At 50.1% G+C, this 22336-nt stretch overlaps 1 protein-coding gene across 5 annotated transcripts in view; it reads right to left on the reverse strand.

Moving 5' to 3' along the window:
• Window positions 1-22336, reverse strand: part of SEMA4A (semaphorin 4A) — a 55604-nt gene that overhangs the window by 31418 nt on the left and 1850 nt on the right. The window contains exons 1-2 of one of the 5 annotated variants that reach the window (XM_081968007.1): window positions 20154-20232; window positions 6553-6639 (exon numbers count right to left, since the gene is read on the reverse strand). The gene's annotated coding sequence lies outside the window, so the exon portion shown is untranslated. Of the gene's footprint in view, window positions 1-6552; window positions 6640-7734; window positions 7754-18186; window positions 18219-18425; window positions 18459-20153; window positions 20233-22336 lie in introns of those variants that run through there. The other 4 variants (XM_081968009.1, XM_081968010.1, XM_081968011.1 and 1 more) reach the window with 4 other exon arrangements.

A 22336-nucleotide genomic window follows, 5' to 3' on the forward strand; every position in this document is an offset into this window, starting at 1 on the left:
CAGCCTTCCGAGGACCCAGATTTGTTGGGGGCAACGTGCTGACTCTGTAAACCGCCCAGAGAGGGCTGTAAAGCACTCTAAAGTGGTATATAAGCCTAAGTGCTATTGCTATTCTGTATTTAGGGACTTCAGTGACAGGTGGGCCTTGATTTTGTGTAATGACCGTTCAAAGTGGCTGGGGAAATCTGGGAGTTGAAGTTCCTGCATTTTAAAGCAGCCAAAGTTGAGGAACCCTGATCTCGATTGATCCCCGGAGCGCTTCAAACAAAAAGGGCCTGGAGGCTAAAACATCCAATGAACGGTGGTGGGAACTGGGTATATCTAGTCCAGCAAGGAGAAGGACCAGGGGTGACGTGATATCAGTCTTCCAATGTCTAAGCGGCTGCCACAAGGAAGAGGGGAGGGTCAGCCTATTCTCCAAAGCACCAGAAGGCAGGAGGAGGAGGAGGACGGAGTGGAAACTTATCAAGGAGAGAAGCAACCTGGAATTAAGGAGACTGAAGAGACTGAGAACAACTTATCAGTGGAACAGCTTCCCTCTAGAACAGTCTTTCTCAACCTTGGCGACTTTAAGTCCTGTGGACTTCAACTCCCAGAATCCCCCAGCCAGAGCTGGCTGGGGAATTCTGGGAGTTGAAGTCCACAGGACTTAAAGTCGCCAAGGTTGAGAAAGACTGCTCTAGAAGTTATGGGTGCTCCATCACTGGAGGCTTTCAAAGAGAGACTGGACAGCCACTTATCTGGAGTGGTATAGAGGCAAAGGTGTCAAACTCAAGGCCCGGGGGGGCTGGATTCAGCCCGTGGGGTGCTTAGATCTGACCCACGGGGACAGCCTGGAAACAGCGAAGGACTGGCCTGCAGTGCCTCTGCCAGGGGAAACAGAGGCTGCACACGGCTCTCCCCAGCTCTGCTTTTCCTGGCAGAGGCTTGTAGGAGGACGTCACAGCCTAAAACAGAGCTCAGGAGCCCCTTTCTGCTGGCAGAGCGCTCGAGCCACCACAGGCGCCCCACATGAGTGACATCGAGCTGGCCAAGCCCACATGGCCACGCCCACCCCAGAACGCTGAGGTCAAACATAACCCTGGCGCGTCCCTCAATAAAATTGGGTTTGATCCCCCCCCTGATATAGAGTCTCCTGCTTGAGCAGGGGGCTGGACTAGGAGACCCCCGGGGCCCCTTCCAACTCTGTTATTCCACTTTCTCTGTTCCTAGCCCTGCATTGATACCCATGGCCCATTCCTGGGGGTCCTTCTCTCCCCTCCGCCGGCACTTTAGCAAAGACTGTCCAGCCCAGAGACCTCGCTTTGGGCTGCACTGTTGACTTCCGACCCACTAAATCGGGAATGGGTTGACTGGGAAAGAAATCGTTTTGGCCTCCGTTGCAGGGAGGCGCGTGGCCGTCCATGAGCCAGAAGGATTCTCCCCAGACCCTCCCTGGCTGATTCCTTCCTCAGGCGTGTTATCCTGGGTCTGCAACCCTGGTGGCCCTGGTCCAAATCCTCCTCACTAGCAAAGGAAGAGAGTTTTTTTGCAGAGAGAGCATGGCAGCCGGGCTGCTTCCGCCCGCTCAGAAATTCATCTTGTGATCTCCACTTTATTGCAGCTCAAAGTTCACCCCAGCAGCAGATCCAGAACAGGCCGAGGCAGAAGGCAGAAGAGCCGTCAGGAGGAAGCAGAAGTGAAAAGCTTCTCGGAGCCATTTCCGGTCGGGAAAAACCAGGTGCTTTCTGGAGTTTGGTACTGCAACTCCCACGACGCCTGAGCCAGACTTCCATGATGGCTGGGGCTTATGGGGGTTGGCATCTGTGACCTTTAGAGCATTGTTTCTCAATTTCAGCCATTTTCAGATGGGTGGACTTCAACTCCCAGAATTCCCCAGCCAGCTGGGGAATTCTGGGAGTTGAAGTCCACCCATCTGCAAATGGCTGAAATTGAGAAACATTGCTTTAAAGGCATTTGGATGTCTGTTTAAAGACACTGAACAGGGACAAAACTGGGGTTTTTTAAGGTACCCCAAATCTTTATTTGAAGGGGGGGGAAAGCCCAGGCACAAAATCCTTTCCAAGAACAGAGAGCACAGCAGGTGAATGTTTGTGTCTGATTTGGCATCTCTGGAGCATCCACACGGTGAGAGCTAAGCATGGAGACAGGTGGAAGCCAATTTCCCCATATTTTCCCACCATCTGTTTAGCAAACCACCACGCAGATGGGCCGCAATGGCAGGTTCTGAGAAAAGGCACGTAGGACGGCTGGTGGGGGGGAGGGCTGCAAACTAGGCTTGTGGCTTGCAGATGGTTAGGAAGAGAAGTGGAAGAAACAGATGCCTGATGCAGAAGATCACACCTGCATTCCCCAGGAATCTGGGATCTGTTAAATGTTCCAGCTCTACTCACGGTTCTTTAATTGCATTCTTCACCAGTTGCTCAAGTGGAGCAGATGCAAGAGGATGAAGGGAGTTAGGAAGGATCTTGGAGGCCATCAGAAAGGCAGGAGTTCAAATATCTGGCGTCAAATCCAAAATGAAGGCGTTTGGCCATGTGATGGACAGCATCTGGATTGAAATAAATGGAGGGACACCACGGTGTCTCTTCTCACCCGCCCGGCCCAGGAGAAGACCTGGTTGATGACTTCCTACGGTCTTCTTGAAGCCACAGTGACTTTATTAATTACTCAGATTCTTGATCTCCTTCAGAAAAAGGCTCATGAACAGGAAGAGGTGAGAGGAGTAAGGTGGTTTTGGCGTGCAGCAGGTCTTGACTTTAAGAGAAACTGAAACTGAAGTTCCTTGCCTACCTTGGACTTTCAACAAACAGGTTTACTCAGCTCGGAGAAGCAACAATGAGGAGGCAGGGGAAGGGAAAGGAATTCAAGAGCAACGGAAGTTGACAAAGAAGGACTTGCTAAAAAGGGAACAGCAGACAAGTGAGAAAAAACAGAGGCCGGGAGACGGGCCAAGGTTGGATGGAGCTGCAGAAGGGAAGAGGCCACCCAGGGATACTACCAGGAGGAGCTCTTCTCAATCTCTGCTCAAAGGGAAGAGGATCGGCGTTTCTGGCTGGTCAGAGAAGAAGGCAAAATGCTGATGGGGAACACAGAAAGAGAACTAAGAGACGAGACAGAGGAGCTCCGCTCTTCTTTGCGTTCAGGCTCTCCGACAAACGTAATTCCACCAGGAGATGGCCAAAAGTCAGGAGAAGGACCTAACAGAAGTTTAGACCAACACGGCCAAGAAATGAATTTAAATCTCGAGGTGAGGACGACTCCATCGTGTGGACCTGAAGATCACCTGGTCTACTCCTATATTCCCAGAGGAGAAAGCAGACCCCCCCACCCTTTCTTTTGTACCCTCCCCACTCAAGAAGACTTCACACCCAGAGACTGTCTTCAGGGGGTGGGCGATTATTTATAGTTTTGGGAGTGGCTTGGTGTTGACTTTTTTAGCCTCTGAAATGGAGATGGGATGCTCTACCTGTTTTCGCCTTCAATTAGCTGAGGTGGGGACCCCCATCCCACCCAGGGAGGCGGAGGTCCGGTGGATGCCTATGTGGGGGAGGGGCGGGTTTCGTGCTTTTTCCCTCTTCTTCAATTGCCCTGGTCCCTTCCAGCAGTTTCTCCAGTCTTCCTGCATTCTCCCAATCAATCCCTCACCAAGATACAGTACAAGAATCTCGTACGGGCAGCCATGTCAAGGTCCACCTCAGTGGGGTTGGGTGGAGGAGGCCTCTGAGTTGTCCTAGAGTGGGGCTACCAGACCTCCTCAGATCCCTGAAGAGCAGAATAGAATAACAGAGTTGCAAGGGACCTCGGAGGTCTTCTAGTCCAACCCCCTGCTCAAGCAGGAAACCCTAGACCATTTCAGACAAACGTTTGCAAACCTCCCGGGTCTTTCCCGGATGCCTGATAAAGTTTTAGAACAGGCCATCATAACTTGATAGCAATGCAGTCACGGCCAGAAGTCAGCATGAAGTTTTGAGGAAGTCTTGCCAACTTAACCTGATGTTGCTTTTTGCTGGACAATTTCCTTTACTGATAGCAGAGCTGCTTCAGACTTGGTTTCTGTTTTGCTGGGGAAATGATTTCAACAAAATATCCCATGACATTCTGAGTAATAAGCTATTTAAGTGTGGGCTGAATCAATAATTAGGTAAATACACAGCTGCCTTAAAAATTGTGCTCAAGGGGAGACCGTCAATGGTGCCACATCAGGCACTGAGTCAGACCCCCAGCAGCTCCGTCCCAGACCCCCCTACTCAGCAATATCAATATCAAGGGATTGGACGAAGAGGTAGGGAAATGCTTGTCAAGTTTGCGGGTGACTAAAAGGAGGGAGTTATTCAACTGGAAGACAGAAGTAAAGTTCAAAACAATCTCATTAGGTTGGAGGGAGGGGCAAAACAAAGGAATTACGACTTATGACTATTCATTTACTCACGGTTCAAAGTTACATTCAAAGCGCTGAAAGAATTGACTTACGATCAGTCCTTGCACTTACAACCATCACGGTATCTCTGTGATGCCATGATCAATTCCGTTGTATTTATTTTGTACAATGACAATAAAGACTACACTAAATCACAATTCTACTATTTAGAATGGAGAAAGAAAAGAAAAATGAGGAGAAAAAGGAAAAAGACAAAGACGAAAGAAAAGAAAGAAAAGAAAAAAGAAGGAAGGGAGGGAGGGAGCAAAGACAATTGTGCAGAAATCAAAGAAAAAAGAAAAGAAAAAGAAGCAACTTTTAGAGCACTTATAAGTATAAATATAACATAAACACTCCATGGTTATTTACATTTTCCCAATAATCTATTATTTTGTTCCAGTCCCGTCAGACCCTTTTCTCCGTTGCCTGCAAGGAGCCTGTGAGGGGCTCCATCAAACCATCAGCCAATGTCCTGCCCCTATTTAAAGGGGCCCCTCCAGCCGCCCCCTCAACCTTCCCTCACCTCCAGTGGAGTTCTCTAGTTGTCCTGATGCAATTCGCCATAATAAATAATACATGTCAAGAGAGAAATTGTACTCAAAAACACGTCAAAGCCACGTCCAAAATGCTCTCCACTGGGAGACACGCTCTGCAAAACCTACGCAGGTTAGGCAAAGTTAAAGTGCTGGGTATAAAAATACACACAGCTCCCGTGGCAAAAGAATGGTCCGGTGGGCTTGAAAGACTCAGGAAAGTGAGCGAGGGGGAGGGAGGACACAGATCAGGTCCCGGGGGGGCCTCTTTTCCTTGCCTTGCTTGAAGCCCCCCTTCAAAAGATCAACACCCACCATTCCTCCCACAGCTGCCCGTCCGGTGCCCGCAGGAGGAAGCCCTACCTTTCTGGCATCGGGGGCATCTTTCTGAGTGAGCAGGGAGGGCTCCTGGTGGGGAGGGTGGGAGCTGAGACCTCCCCCAGCCCTGTAGCCCACCGCCGAGCAGCTCCCTGGGCTCCGGGCCCCGAAGCCGCCTGTCAGAGAGAGCAGGCTGCCACTTGCTGCGCAGCAAACCTGAAATTCCAGCCAGCCTCCCTGCCGCTCTCGCCCGGGTGAAGCGAGGCAGGCGGCAAGTACAGGCACACCCAGGCCGCCTTGAGCAGCCTCTGGTCTCCCCAGTGGGGAGGGAGGGCCAGGCAGCCCCTCGCCTAGAGCCTCCGGGGAGAAGGAACCCACCTGGGCCTCCTGGGTCCCCTCGGGATGCCCTGGGCTCTGCCAGGGAGACCGGAGCTCCCCGCTTAAGGTCTGGGTGGACGGAGCAAAGGGGGCGATAAAAGGTCCAGCCCAGGAAGCTCATCCTTGCAGACCTGAGTAATCCTGCCTCATACAGGCATCGTGGTTCACATCCGCTTCGTCAGGACGACGTTTAAGAACTATGCAAAGCTCTTTTCTTTTTACATACATGCACGCATCTATTATATGTAGGTGGACTCCAATTCAAAGTCATTTGTTTAGTGACCGAAGTTACAACAGCACCGAAAAACGGGACCATTAGCATCCCCGTGGTCACATGATCAAAATTCAGACACACACCCCTCAGCAGCTAATTCATACTTATGACGGTCGCAGCGTCATGGGAATCCCATTTTGGGACGTTCTGACAAGCAAAGTCGATGGGGAAGCCGGATTCACTTAACAACCGGGCTGCTAACGTCACAAATGCGGTGGTTCCGCTCGGCAACTCTGGCAAGGAAGGTTGCAAAAGGCGGGAAAACTCACTTAACAACTGTCTCGCTTAGCAACAGAAATGTTGGGCTCAATTGTGGCCGTGAGTCGAGAACGACTTGCTGTGTCGTCGTTGTCCCCCCCCCTCAGAAGGGAAAGTGAAAGTGGGGCTTATCCTTTAGTTCAGGGGTCTTCAACCTTGGCGACTTTAAGCCTGGCGGACTTCAACTCCCAGAATTCCCCAGCCAACCAAGCTCCCATTCTGGGAGTTGAAGTCGGCCATGGCTTAAAGTCGCCAAGGTTGGAGACCCCTGATTTGGTTCTTTTGCAGCCAAATGTGAAGACAAGGACCCCCCACCCACCCCACAAAGCCACATCAGCCCCTCTTCTCCCCCCCACCCCCATTTTATTTACCTCTTAAAGCCAGTTCATCCAGGTCAAAGGCCAAGCGGGACCAAGACAAGACCAAGCAAGGGAGCCCCCCAGGCGCCTCCGTGGGATCTGCGAGAGAGAAAGAGGCTTCTTTTAGTCTCCAAAGCTTTCATGGTTTTGCTTCGGTCAAAAAAAGAGAATTACGGCCCCCGACTTTCAGCCCTTCATTTAGTGACTTTTCAAAGTTACCACTGCAGTGGGGGAAGTGGTTTTATGATAGGTCCTCCCGGTTACAACCGTTGTAGTAAACCCCCCCCCCCCCGTGGTCACGTGATCGGAATCTGGGCAGGTGTGCAGGACAGGTGCAGTCTCCTGGGGTCCCGTGATCCCCGCCCTCCAACCTCCCAGGGGCTTCCCAGAAGTAACGGCAAGGGTGGGGAAGGGCTTTGCAAAAAAGGTCATGAAATTCACTCTGCTTTCACTCAGCAACAAAAATTCTGGTCCCCTTTGTGGTCATAAATCAAGGACTAATTCTAACAGGAAGTAACGCTTTGAAATGGGATGGACAGCAAATAAATCCAAGAAAGAAATGAAAGAAATCAAGAAATGACTGCCTGTTCCTTGAGAGACCCTTTGCGCCCTGAGATTTCCCTTGTCCCTCGCCTCGTGGGGAAGACCCTGGGACCCATGGGACGGTGTCAGAGAAAGGGGCAGGGAGACAGGAGCCCCCTCCCCCTGCAGGGAGCCCCCTCCCCAGGCCACCCGTCCGTTTCCTCTTTCCCCTGGTTCTCAGAGGGAGGGGCTACCCAGATCCCACACTCGACCTTACGTTCTTTCAAGCCCACCAACCAGGCAAATGCAGAGGTCGCTCTCTAGAAAGCCCCAGGCCCCAAGGGCGGGAGGGTCTTCCCAAAGTAGGCTGCAGGCATGCAGTGTCGTTCCCCCCTTCCCCACAGCTGGAGGGAGCTGGGTTGGTGGGGGGGGTCAGGCCAGCCCCAAAGGCAGAAACTACCCTCTTCTGTCCTGAAGGAGCCCCCCCTCCCAAGTCTCTCTTGGTAGGACCAAGGACTCGGCCACTTCCTTCTCTGCCCCCCCAGGTTAGGCCAGCTCCTTCCTCTCTCCCTGCCCTCAATCAAGAACTGAGGGTCCCCCACACCCTGGATGCCCCCCCTCCCAGCCCTGCCCAGGTGACCAAGCCCCCCCATCTGTGACATCAGCACCCACCATCAAGAGCAGCAGCAAAGGAGGGGGGGTGGTTTTCAGAGAGGACCCTCCTGGTGCTGCCTCTGTCTTCTCCTGCCTGAGATGCAGCCTCTCCAGGGCAGGAAATGAGAAGATCCAGGCGGTTCAAATGATTATAAATATTGATCCCTAGCTCAAGCTCTCGACAAGAACCTGGCCAACCAACGGTCAAAGGAAACCGGTGGCAGGTAAGAGTCAACGGAACTCTCAAGGTGGGCCGGACTTGGATCTCTTGTGGGCATGAAGGGACTCGAGACTGGTGACTAGCTTGACTCCTCCCTCCCTCCGGCTCAGCCCGTTCCTCTCCCACACAGCCTCCTTCATGGGCGAGGTGACCGGGGATTTGGGCAGGACAGGAGGGGCCTAGCCCAACCTCACCAGTCAAGTGGCCGCAGGCACATCTGCTTCTCGGTCCCTTTCCCTGGCTCAAGCCTTAGGGGCCCCACGATCTAGGGGTGCCCTCCATCCTCTGCTACCCAGAAGGTCAACTTCAATAGGAGAGGTCAACAGGCTCGGCCCGCTGGCCAGTAAACCACTGGACGAATGACAGCTTTTCTGCTTCTGCCAACAAGGAGCTTCACACACAAGGATGTTTTTTACTGTGCTCAGATTTCAGGAGAATTTTAAATTTCAAAGCAAATTCAAATTTCAGGAGGAATTTCCCAACAGTGAGAACAGTTAATCAATAGAATAGGTTGCCTCCCAAAGTTGTGGGAATTCCATCATTGGAGGTTTTCCAGAAGAGACCGGACAGCAGGGGGTTGATCTAGAAGACCTCTAGGATCCCTTCCAGTCCTAGAATCCTGTTTCTATGTTTCCGTAAGTTGGATTGGAGGGCAACGCCATCCGCAGGCGAGGAATCAAGTCTCCAGTCCTCAAGTACCATTGCAGGGAAACACCATCCGTGACTAAAACTTGCCATTTCACACATTCAAACCCCTGCCACGTGTTTGGTTACTACTGACAGAGTCTTCCGCTTTTCCTTGTAAAGATCACCCCACTCGTGGCTTTCCAAACACGGAGCAGGCAGAGAATGGCCCACAGACCACAGCAGGCCACGCCAGCTCACAAGCACCGATGGTGCCTGGTATGAGAAGCAGGGGGCATCGGGTGCAGCACCCCGGTTTCCCAGCAGAGCTTGCAGAAAGGAGACCCGGAGACCTGAAACACGGTTGGGCCGGAGCCCCCCCCCCCCCGAGTCTGCTGCAGACCTCCTCCAGATGTTCCAAAACAGCAGCCCAGCCTCCAGCAGCCACACAATCCAGGCAGCGGTAATTGTCCTTCTGGAGCTCGGCTTGAAATGAGAGACCCAGCCAGACTCCTGCAACCGATGGGGAGAGGACCTGTGAGGGGGAAGGATTACTTCTTGCTTGGGGAACCGGCTCAGACGGCAAGGCCGGACGTCTCTCGAGGGAAGGTAAAGAAGCAGGAGGACCACTGATCAGGGCCACGGAAAATGCGGCTTGTCACAAAAGGGGTGAAAATTCAAACCAAATTTCTTAAATTGGTTTTGTTCCTACGCGGCTGATGCTTGAGAGCAGGCAGCCTAAGGCTGAGGTCTCCAAACAGATTTTGCACCCTGGATCTTCCCGTATCTGTCTGTCATCCATCTTCTATCCACCCGTCTTCTCTTTTCCTTTCCATGCTCACCTGGCTGGCTGTCCGTCCATCTTTCATGTCCATCCATCCATCTATCGTTTTACTCATCCATCCACCTTCCATCTGTTTACCTATCCATCCTCTCTCTCTCTCTCTCTCTCCTTATGACCTTGGTGGTCTCTGATTTTCTACGTTTCATGATCCAAACGAGGCAGCAGCATCCGTGCTAGTACCTCATCTGGCACTGATGATGTTACCTAGTTGGGTCATGAAAAACACCTGCAAGAAAACAACCATGCTCAGAGAGCACTGAGGACCCTCATTTCAAGACGGAGCTACAAATGTTCTCCCGTCTCTGCCTTTCTGTCCGGCTGCCTCGCTGTTTCATTCATCTGTCTACCTACCTGTCAAATTTACCTAGCACCAAGCACCTCGCTCCTCTGGCCATCATGCACAGCAGCAGGCAGCCTTATCCATTCAGGAGGCCCAAGGGTAAGGCTGCTTCCTTGTGGGGAGGGGGCACAAAACAACTTTTCCAGACTAAGCTGGGACCGGGGGGAGGGGGTGACGAGCCAGGGCATTTTTTGGAAATAAAAAAAGCATTTTAAAAAAAGAAAAACCCCTGAAGCTCAGCCAGGGCATTTCATGCCCTCCGCCCCCGGTGGCAATTCCACTCTGGCCCCCTTGCAGACGTCTTGGGGTTTCTCAAAGTTGGAATTCTTCTCGTCACGCGACGGCTCCCTTCTGCCTTTCCTGCTCCTTAAGCTCCCCTCCCTTTGCAAACAATGGGGAGTCCCTGAGTCCTCTGGCGCTGCAAGCCGCTCCTTTGTTAGTGCCCAGCGGATAAGTAGATTAAATAAAAACGGCTGGAAAGGAAGAAAAGGAGGAGGGAGAAAGAAGGCGGCTCTCCACTCCGAGAGCTCCCAGGCCCTTTTCTCCCTTGCCCCAAACTGCAACAGCAGGTCAAGGCGCATAGGAGGCCCCTTTCACTGCTTTGTCCAGCCCAGAAAGAGTTTGCTGCTCCACCCACCCACCCCAGACCCAGAGGAGCAGCATGGTCTCTTTGAGAATGTAATGGCTGCAGCCCCACACACCTCCTCCATCCACTGGGGGGAAAGGCAGGAGGCCTCACACCCAGGCTAACAAAGGAGACGATTTGTAGCTCAGGCCGTCCTTGGTGCTCTCCGAGCTTGGTGGCTTTCTTGCAGGCGTTTTGTGACCTGACAAGGTAACATCATCAGTGCTGACTGTTAGATACTTGCTCTAACTACAGTGGTTTCCACCCAGGTCCTCCGTTCAGGCGGGAACAGAGGCTTAATCCTATTGGCCGAAGGGTCTGACAGCTCCCTATTAAAGGGCTGCCGTCGGACTCAACCTTCGCTGGATGGTTCTCACTTGTTGTACTTAATAAAGAGCGGTTGTTACCGTTAAGCCTGTGTGTGCCTCTCCATCACCCGATCTAAGACTGGCGATGAACCAGCCCTGATGATGTTACCCAGTTTGGGTAATGAAACTTCTGGAAGAAAGCCACCACGGATCCCACCACCAATTCTGAAACTGCAGAACAACAGAGTTGAAAAGGACCTTGGGGGGTCTTCTAGTCCAGGGGCCGGCAACCTTAAACACTCAAAGAGCCAAAAAAAGTCCTAAATTCTGGAGCCGACTGGAAGTCCTGCTCCCCCACCAGGGAGTCTCCTCCTAGCGTGACGTCCTTTTTCCTCTACCTGTCCTAACTGAAAGCCCTATCAATTGTGGAGCCAACTGGCGACAGGGAGCCACAGCAGAGGGAGGAAAGAGCCACATGTGGCTCCAGAGCAGTGGGTTGCCGACCCCTGTTCTAGTGCAACCCTCTGCTCAAGCAGGAGACTTGCCGTCCCAGATAAATGGCTGTCCAATCTCTTCTTGAAAGCCTTCAGTGACTTAGCACCCATCTTACACCCAGCATGTTTGGGCCAGAGCAGTCTGATAACTTATATCCCCTTCTTTCTTTTATCCTGGCATGGAATGCGGAAAGAAATTGAGATTCAGCTATGGGGCTTCCGCAGTAAATCATAGTTTCTTGCCTACCCAAGAACTACACGCCCGAGATCCCATTAGTTTAAGTGCACCTTCTATTTCTGTTTTCCATAAAAAGGCTCCAAAGTGCTAATTAAAAGGCCTAATGGGACATTAACTGCAAATGACGGTCGGGAGGTCAATACAGAGAGTTCCAGGAAGCAAGGAGGGTCATTTCTTGCCAACCTGCTGGCACCAGACATGATCCTCAGAAACATCCCTGCACGACTTGGACCTTCTCCTGCCATGCACACCATCTGGGAATAGCCATTTGTGTGTGCGCACACTTTTCATAAATTACAGTATTGTTTACTTGCAGTTCTTAGCCACGCCGTGCCCATTAGAGGGAGGACGGGAGAGAGGGAGGAATGAACGTGATGGTGGCTTGGGGGTCAGCCAGATTTCCCAACTGCTCCTCCCCCTCCACATTCCAGGGTCTTGATCTGACTTGGAAGGTTTCTCAAATGAATTCCAGATTTAAAGGCAAGAGGGCTTTGCTCCCGCTTTCCACTCCTTTGCACGGAAGAGAAAACTGTAGCAGGAAGAGCTGCTAGAATTCCAGGGGAAATCCGATTAACAATAATTTCAGGATCAAGTATCAAGCAGAGCATTAAGTCCAGTGTTCTTCATCAGTGCTGTTGGATCTTCTAATTCTATATTTTTTGTTAACGCCTTTGTCTGCTGGTTATTAATCGTGAAGCCTGCTTTTCTTCTGTTTTGCCCATTAATCTTTCAAGTCCCTTTAAAGCAGAATATCCCAGCCTTGGCAACTTGAAGATGTGTGAACTTCAATTCCCAGAATTCCCCAACCAGCACAGGATTTCCCAAACCCAGCACTGTCATCTGCAAAAGTCCTTAACTTATTATAAATTTACTCCACATAAACTGTCTCAATGTCTCTGTAATTCTCAGCAATTTTTCTTTTGTTAGATATTCATCTGTTTTTCACTAGACAGGGGTCATTTCCTTTACACAAACTGGAATATCCATGAAAAGTTCTTTCGATGGCTGCGTTTTGTTGGAGACCAGCTAAGCCAGGGGAAAGAGTCAAGTGGGGAATTAGCCTGGAATCATGACGAAGGCACAAGAGAGCAAGAAGTTTCCACCCCCTGAGTATTTTATCTAGTCTGGCCCAGATGCAAACCACCAATCTGGAAGATTCCTGTGAAATAGGCATAAAACAATAAAGTAGCTGGTTTGAACTCTACAAGTATGGGACTGGTTGTTTGCACCTGACAATCATCCATTTCGTAACTTCAATATTCTTTTCTTTTCTTTTTTTGTAATTTATATGCTAGCCACTTCCCTGGTTTATTTACAAAATCAAACATTGTCCCTTTACATAATCGATTCTTTCCATTATCTTCCCTGGAAACACCTTTAATTTTTCTTCTTTTCTCTTGATCTCTTAAAATTGTTTGTGTCTTTTCTTGACTCTTCTTTTTAAGTTCACTATTATGTTGTATAATAATGTCTAATAAAAGCTTTACTTGCATCGCAAACCATTTTTAAATCAATGCCTTTACCTTATTTATCTTCAAAAGATTATTTTCCTTTTACAATCCACTGTTGCTTCTTTTCCTAGCAACTTTTCGTTTAGTTTCCATCTAAATGAATTATATTTCCTTTTATGAAGCAAAGTTACAGGACCCCCTTGGATAATGTGTATCTACCTTAGAGAGCTGAGTAGCCAAGGCCTTTGTAAATCACACCAGGTCTCTTTTTGAAAGGGATCTCTTTCAGAAAAGGAGGTTTTGAATCTTTGAATTGCCATTTTTTTTGGTCTCCATGTATCAAACGGTTCTAAATTGCCCACCAAATCAAAGACTTTTTTTAAAAAATTGCCTTGGGTGATTTTAATATTTTCCTCAGAAGTTCTGTTCAGTTGTGGGGAGATCACTCCACTCCATCAAATGCCAATTTTCATGAGCAAAACCCATTAAACATAAGACATTTATAAAACAATATTTTGTTCTTATTTGGGGCACACATTCCAGTATCAAAGTCTTAGGCAAATTAACTATCGAGCATCCAGACTGTGTAACCAAGAAAGTGATGCGACAGTCATAACTTTGAGGATAGGTCACCACCGTAACGCCACTGTTAAAGAATAGTCATAAGTTGAGAGAGTCTTCTATTCAAATTTACAATCCCTGGATTCTTGTTGTTCTTGGATAATGAGCTAGAAAAGATTTGTGGAAGGTAAGGAAGATGACTGTTTGCACAAAAATGGAAAGATGAAGCATGACCCACAACCGAGGGAGGGTTGATGAAGGCTTGCCGAGATGGCTAAATTGACTTTTTTGATCAGAGGAAAGAAAGACAATATCTATGTTCATGGCTGACTAGCAACCCCTTATAGACTTTTAGCAAGAAACAGGGAAAAAATGAAATTATGATGTATGTTTCTGATGACTAGTCAGGCTAAATTAGAAAAGAGGGATGTTTTTATAACCATAGAGTAAGTGGTAAATATATAACTATAATTATAACTGCGGTGAGGAAGATCAGAAACTATTTCTTTGTGTTTTTTTCTTTTGTTGCATTTTTAGCTTTCTCTTTGATTTCTTTTCTTTCTTTATGTTAGTTGGTCTTAGTTTTTAATCTTCCTTTTGGAAAAATATTATATGTGTGTGTGTGTGTGTGTGTGTGTGTGTGTGTGTGTATATATATATATATATATATATATATATATATATATATATATATATATATATATATATATATATATATATATATATATGTATATATATATATATATATGCATGCTGGTTTTGTTGTATTCGGGTCTTTTCCCGTGTAAGATTGAAATTGTCTTTGCAACGTTTTGGCAAAGACAATCTCAATCCTACACGGGAAAAGACCCGAATACAACAAAACCAGCATACCTACACCCATTAAAATCTACAAAAACAAATATGTTGTATTTGTGCTGATAAATAAATAAAGGGAGACTATTTATCAGCACAAATACAACACAAATATAATATATATATAATGTTATAGGAGAGATTCTGGTCAACCAAGCAAAAAAGGTGGAAAGGAAGAAGGGGAAAGGGGAAAAGCAGGAATTCCGCTCTGGCCTGGATCCATCCGCTCGGCCCCTCTCGCATTTCGTCCCGCACGGATGTGGCTGGCCGAGCGCATTGTCCCAACAGGGAACACCATGCCCTGCAGGGGGGAGCTTTGAGGAGCCCCAGAACAGAGACAGAAAGTTCCTTGTAACGGTGCAGGGAAACTAGGTTATCCCAGGCAGATTTCACAGTCCGCTCTTTGCCGTTGGCTGAGAAACGGTGTCTGCACAAAGGCAGCCATTGTTGCCTCTTGGAACGCTGCCACCACGGAAGGAATTAAAGTCCCCGTTACCTCTCTGGCTAACCAAGACCATCCCTTCTTCTTCAAAGCTTCGGCCTTCTGACTTTCCAGGATCCGGGAGAGGTTTGGCAAACTCCAGCCCTCCAGGCAACGTGGCCGACAGGACCGAGGTTCACACCACACGCTGGTCTCCAAAACCTGGGTTTACTGAAACAGGCAGCCCTCGGTTTACAACGGTTCGTTTAGCGATTCTTCCACACTTACAACCGTGGCACATGATCAAAATTCAGACGTTTGCAAGTGACTCATATTTACGACGGTCGCAAGGGTCACGGGATCTCCTTTTGCAACCTCCTGACAAGCGAAGTCAACGGGGGGCCCACATTTGCTTAACACAACCGCTACCTTAACCTCTGCGGCAGTGACTCACCTAACAAGTGTGGCAAGAAAGGTTGTAAAATGGGGCCAAACTCACTTAACACCTGTCCCGCTTAGCAACTGGGACCTACCTTCCCATTACGACCCCAAACCTGGTTTAACGAAAGTCTTTGTCTTGGCATGAAGACCCCCCCCCCCAAGCCTGTTAGGGTTAGTGAAACACCACGGCTGCCTCCACATTCACACCTTTCCCGACTCAGGGTCATGCAAGACCCCCAGCCTTGGCCTCTCTAAGCCACGGGGACTTCAACTCCCAGAATTCCCCCAGCCACCCCCTCTAAACCTCCCTTCTACTTAGGGCTGCTAATTATTGCTTCAACCCCCAAATAACTTAAGCCTTTTATGTCTTTCAAAGAAGCACTCATCAAATAAAATAGCAGCGTCTGCAAAAAGGTAACAACCCAGCTGGGCCTTTTGAGAGCTCTTCTTCCAGAGCCCCTACCCCCCCCCAGTTTCTTCCCAGCTGCAGCGCAAATACGTCCCCCCCACCCATCCATCCATGCCAGCCCCCCCCCCTCAACGCCACACTGACGCCTCCCATCTCGGCTGAAGCCATCCTGAACAGGTGAGGAAGTTGGGGCCAGAATTTCCATTCGTAAGTAAGGCGGTTGTTAAGTGAGTCAGGCCCGATTTTACAAGTTACTGCCACCGTTGTTAAGTGAATCGTGTGGATGTTAAGCAATACCGGATTGCAACTTTCCCAGGTGGGCAGGTCACAAATGGCGATCCCGTGGCTGCAGGACGCTGCAACCATCATAAATATTGGGAATTTTGATCATGTGACTGGGGACGCTGCCATGGTCGTAAGTCTGAGGATGGGTCATAAGTCACTTTTACCAGAACTATTGTAACTCTGAACAGCAGAGTTTTAACTAGCAGGGACCGATCTAGAAAAACTGATTCAGAAAGAGAGTAAAAGACAAAACGGTGCAAAAGAAGATTAAATAGGTCTGGCATTTAAGCCAAACCTGCAAAGGTTGTTTGAAAAATCTGAGTATTGCAGTGAAAATGCCAAAGACTCACCACTGCTGACATTCTGTGATGGGATTTGTAGTCCAGCCTTTCTGGGACATGCCTGGATGGAAAAGGCTACTATCCCGGGGAGCCTTGTGTATTTCACATCTTGTGATACATTATGAGCTGTTTGTAACATCCGTAAATCACACATAATAGATGGCCGTGGTGGCAAAAAGAAAATCTCATGATAGATGCGTGTAGAGAGCGCGCAAAGGGAGGCGATCCCGGCCGAAGAGACCGAGAAGAATTCAGTCGGAGATGCAAAATGAAATTGAGGAAGCAACGGCGGCTGCCCCCTCTGGCCCACACAACAGCAGAGGAAGGGGGAAGCCTTTGGGGAGGGGACTCAGGGGAGGGGAGGGGGGAGGAGCTGCTGACCGACCTCATTTCTCCAGCCCTCCCATCTCAATGCCTGGAGCAGCCCCTAATCAGAGGCAGCCAAAGGGGGACCAGCAGTAGCTCCATCAAGGATGGATGCAACACTTTTCTCTCTCTCTCCCTCCCTCCCTCTTTCCTTCATCCCTCCCTCCTTTCCTCCTTATTCCCTTATCCCTACCTTCTCTCCTTCCTTCCTTCCTCCCTCCCTCCCTCTATCCTCCTTCCTTCCTTCCCTACTTTCCTCCTCATTCCCTCATCTCTTCCTTCTCTTTCTCCTTCCTTTGTTCCTCCCTCCTTTCCATTCTTCCTTCCTTCCTCCCTCCCTCCCTCTATCCTCCTTCCTTCCTTCCCTACTTTCCTCCTCATTCCCTCATCTCTTCCTTCTATTTCTCCTTCCTTTGTTCCTCCCTCCTTTCCATTCTTCCTTCCTTCCTCCCTCTATCCTCTTTCCTTCCTTCCCTACTTTCCCCCTCATTCCCTCATCTCTTCCTTCTATTTCTCCTTCCTTCCTTTTGTCCCTCCCTCCCTTTCCATTTTTATTTCCTTCCTCCTTCCTTCCCTTCTTCCTCCTACTTTCCTTCCATTTCTTTTTTTCTTCCTCTCCCCTTTAACCATCTGACTGCTTGGGCTTAAGACCTTGACCACTTGACCCAGACCCCATTTCATTGGCCCCTGCCCACTTCAGCCTGCCTCTAGGCCAGCCCCTCCCCTGCATCCTTGACCACTCACCCACCTAAAGCAGTGGCTTCTCAATAAATCAAGGTAGCCCTTCCCTGCCTGCCCCCCCCTCCTCCATTCCCAACTGGACAAAGCTTCTGGCTGAGCAGGACATGCCCCCTCCCCACAACCCCCCTCCCCCAGCTCTCAGAGAGGAGGGGGCTGCTGAGATGAGACAGAAGACCAACGACCTGTCCCCAAATTTAGGGAGAGGCGCCCTGTTGCATCACTGCATTTCATTAACCGTCTCTGTCCTGCAACACTCTCTCTCTCACGCGTGCTCACAATCACCCCACCCCACCCGGTGGGTTTTTATGCCCAATTCAGTGGCTCCTCACCTCTCCCTTTATCCCCCAGCTCCAGACTCAGCTCTGGGCGCCCCACGGAGGGTGCACCCCCAAAAGACACGAGAGTCTTAATTAAAAGCCAAACTAACGGCTGGGGAAACTCCCCGGTGCGGGAGAGAAACACGTGCGTTTAAATTCCTGCAACCCCTTTCTAAAGCGCCAGGTATGCCCCGCAAAACAAAAAAACCCCGCATACATTTAAGGTGCATCTCATGGCTGGGAAAACCCTTCAGAACAGCAGCAGCAGCAGCAAAATCAATTTCTCTCTGCCTCCAGAGCAGCTGCTGAAACGCAACCACCCGAATTCCTTTCCCCGTTCATTGCCACTATTTAAAAGCAGAGACGGGAGCCGTACCTGGCAGCCGGCAGGGATGCAGACCCGGGCTGGTGGGGTGGGGTGGGGGTGGGGGCAGGAGGCAGCGGTGGGGGCAACCGTCTCCCCGGGGCGAGAGGGAAGCCAGCCGGCTCTCGACAGCCCTGCAAAGGAAACTCCCTCCGTTGTCCGAGGAGCCCATCCCTGTCCCCACCGCTGAAGGAACATCCCGGGGTTGCCATGGCGACGCTTTACCTCCAGCAGTGGTCCAGCCTCTGCCTCCCAGATCATCCCGGGCATCCGTCGGGCGGCTGGGGATCACCTGGCTCCTGTCCAGATGTGGCGTCCAGCAGGAGGACAGAGAGGGGCTCCTCCTCCTCCCCCTCCTCCTCCTCCAATGTTCCTTGAATTCCAGGCCCCCGGAGGACGCCGCCCTCCTCCCTCCCTCCCTCCCTCCCTCCGAGTCTGGGCTGATGAGCAAGGCAGAAACCCACCTCAGGTCTTCTGAGGCAAAGGAAACCGTCTCAAGGTGGTCTCGGCTTCCTCATTTTCTGCCGTGTTTGTGGTGAAAATGGCTCCCTGCTTCTTCATAGAAGAGAGGAACTGCAAGCCCTCAAATGACGGCCACAATCGGGGCCAAAATCCCTGTGGCTGAGCAAGGGGGTTGCAGAGGGAGTTGTGCCTCTTTTTACAACTTTCCTTCGCCTGGGTTGTGAAGCAAATGACTGCCGTTGTTAAGTGAATCACATGGTCGTTAAGCAAATCCAGCTCCACCCCCTTTGACGCTGCTTGTGGGAAGGTCCTAAACGGCCCTCCCAACGACAGACGTGTCCCTGGGATGCTGCAACCGTCCTAAGTGCTTGCCATATATGAAATAAACAAGTGCCTAGATTTTGATCACGTGACCACGGGGAACACTGCAATGGCCATAAGTGCGAGGACTGGTTGTAAGCCACCTATTTCAGCGACATAACTGCTAACAGTCACTAAATGAATGGTTTTACGTAGAAGATTACCTGCCTGTTTTGATCACTGCAGTGAGAATCTGGACATTCTCTTCCTCCAAACTGACCCCTTGGACTACAATACCCAGCATCCACTGGAGCGTCAGGAAGCTCTCTGCTCGCTCAGAGTCCAAGCAAGGCTACCCCCCCAAGAAACCTGGGGCAACCAAGACGTTCCTATGTCATGAGAAGTAGGAGGGCTTAAATGCAGCCCCACAACAGACTAAAATGGTGAAAATGGAGCCATTTCTCTCCATGGGACAAACACCGGTGTTTGTTTGCCTCTGCAGTCCTCCAAGAAAAAGAGATGAAGAGGAAGAGAGGCCCTCCTGTGCAGAATGAAGGCAGCTGCAGAGGACAGCCTCTGATTGGTTGACATAGCCCACTTATTGTGGCCTGACTGGCCAATCAGGGAGGAACAGATCAGGGAGGTCAGGAAGCCTCTCCTCTCAATTGATGATGATTTAATTAACCATGGTTAGACAAACCGTAATACAGCATTTCTCAATCTCAGATACTTTACGTTGTATGGACTTCAACTCCCAGAATTCCCCAGCAAGCATGGAGAATGGGGGGGGGAGCGCTGACTAGTGAATTGTGGGAGTTGAAGTCCATCTTAAGGTGGCCATACTGCCCTTTTGCATCACAATCTGTGATCCTTGGCAGTACAGGATGGAGTGCTGACTGGCTCTAACTGGCGATTACGTCAGAGAATTATGTTGCTACAAGAAAAAAAAAAAATCCCTATTTTTGTTCCTAACCACCTTCATTCGGTCTGGTGAAAGTGAACGCTTTAGTTGAGAACACAGTAAGGCTGGAAGGGACCTCGGAGGTCTTCTAGTCCAACCCCTGCTCAAGGCAGGAGGCCTACCCGTCAGGTGCCCAGTCTATTTTTGAAACCAATTTTCAAAATTAATTTTGAAAAGTTTCCAAGAGGCTTTCCAAGGAGAAGAGAGTTTCAGAGATGTTTCCATGGGTGGCCACTAGTGAGGAGGCAACCGAGGTGTTTAGTGCACATGCAAAGGCCGGTCTCCATTGTGCACAACCAGCCCTCCATTCAATCCTGGGGGCTCCTCCAGACACCCCAAACTCCTTTCGCATCCTTATATCTTCACTATATTCTTCCCCTTTTTTCCTGTAAAGCTACCTTGCACAGAGCATAGAAACAAAAATGCAAAGAAAGCCCACTTCAAAAACAGAAAAGGAAACCTTGCAAACCTTTCCTAATTTCCACAAGGAAAAAGCTTCCTCCACTGAGGCACAAGAGAGATTCATTAGCAAACTGTGAACAACAGAGAAAAGCAGAAACCTTCGGGGCAAGGATAATTAACCCAATTATCTATGTAAATGTGGGCGTGGCTGTGGCCAGAGGAAAGCCAAATTAGTAAACTGTGAGGCCTGAATTCACAAGGCAGATAGGAAAATACCCACAAGCACAGCCAGATCCTTTCAATTCAGTCATGATAGGTCAATTGCCCCCAACCGCAGGAAGAGGCCACGGAAGAGGCTTCAACCTGCAGAGCACCTGTAATTGAGGCAAAAACATTCACTCCTGTCACACCAGCCACATCTTTGTGCTTTAAAGGAGCTGCACAGAGAGTGTAGCCACATCAACTGCTTGGGTTAAGTAAGAATCCCACGGGGTCTGTTTATTTAATGCTTCTCCTTCCTGGAGACAGACCCCCAAGGGCAGGAGAACAAGACAAGCGTCCTTCTCACCCCCTTCTTGAACAAGGAAAGAAAAGCTCCAAAAAGATTCCTTGCAAAGAGAAAGCGAAGTCTGTCTCTGCGGAGAGGCCCACCCCCCCTCCTGGTTGGCTCCTTTGCACAAAGGCAGGTGTTTCACTTCAGGGGCAGCTTTTACCCCTCCCCAAGAATGGGGCAGGGTTGAATCTTCCTCCATAAGCCCTTCTTCTTCGTCAGGAAGGCCACCCCATTCAGCCCAGCCTTCCACTTTGCCTCCCCCGCATCTCTCTCTCTCTCCATCCTTCCTGGATGGTCCCTCAGTCCCACTGCCCGAGTTCCTGCGAGCTCCAGGCATGTCCAGCCCCCTTGCCTTCTGCCTGCCCTCTCCAGCCTTGGCATCCCTCCCCAGAACACCCAAGCCCAAGCTTCCTTCTGGGACTTCCAGGGAGCAGCTGATTCTCCTCCCTCTGCTATTGGAGGAGCTCCCCTACTTGAGGTCCAGGTTCTTCTCAACCACGTTCCTCAGCATTCTCCACCACGTTCCTCCAATTCGGAAGCCTCCTTGCTTCCTCCTTCAGCCTTTCGTGCAGCCCACCTTCCAAGCCACAGATTGCAAGTGGAAGACCTTACATGGTCTGGAGGAGAAAGACTTCCAGGGAAGGGTGAGGCCTCTGCTCTGCCTGTCAGTTTAGATCTTCTGCCATGGAGCAGATATGGCTCCCCTCCACCCTTCGGTCCCATCTCTAGGCTGAAACTCCTTCAACTTCTCCCTCTATTTGCACTGAGTTGGCATTGCCTCTTGCTCTGCCTCCATCTATCCATCCATCCATCCATCCCAGTTCTTTCACCTTCAACCAGTTTCCTTAAGTGTGTCTGAGGGCAGAAGTAACAGTAACTGATGGAAGCTAATCAAAGAGAGAAGCAACCTAAAACTAAGGAGAAATTCCCCAACAGAACCATTAAAGGCAGAGGAACATCTGGCCTCCAGAGGTTGTGGGTGCTCCAACTCTGGAGGTTTTCAAGAAGAGGCTGGACTGATATATGATATATACAGTCTCCTACTGGAGGAGGGGGCTGGACTAGAGGACCTCCACGGTCCCTTCCAACTCTATTATTCTGTAATTTCCAGGACCGTTCTCACATCCGAGATGGCTGATGCATTTCCCAGCAACTTTAATTCCAATTTCTACTTCTTCTAGTCCAGCATTTATGATTATTCATTGTGCCTACTATAGCAAGGAAATCAGCAGATAACACGCAATGCCAGGAATCCCCCCCCTCCCAGTTCTGAACGATTTAGTGGTTTATTCTTCCATTTCAGCGGCTGCTTCCTACTCGGCCCTGAAACTTAAAACAGGCAGCAAAGCTTAGGGGGAAACCTTGCAGAATCTGTCCCTTCTTGCCAAGGGCCGTTTCCCGGGAAGCCCCAGAAGGGGAGGCTGGTGCTCCTCCCCAAATCCACCAGGGCCCCCTTGGGGTGCAGGAATCCTGGGGGGGGGGCATGTTCTCTGCCTTCCTTCTCTCTTTGAAGCTCTAGTTGAGGAAAAGAGGGAGGGAGGGAGGGAGGGAAGGAGGGGGCAGAGGGGAGCAGATGTGGTGATGGGGGGGGGGAAGCAGAGGGAGGAGGGAAAACCTGGCTGCTGCTGCCAAGAACCCAGGCCAGGCGTCTCTGCTCCGTGTTTTACAACTTCCCCCACAAGCTCTTCCTTCCCAGA

The sequence above is a fragment of the Natrix helvetica genome, assembly GCF_964273705.1.
Source record: "Natrix helvetica genome assembly, chromosome: 16".
In the NCBI taxonomy this organism is placed as follows: Eukaryota; Metazoa; Chordata; class Lepidosauria; order Squamata; family Natricidae; genus Natrix; species Natrix helvetica.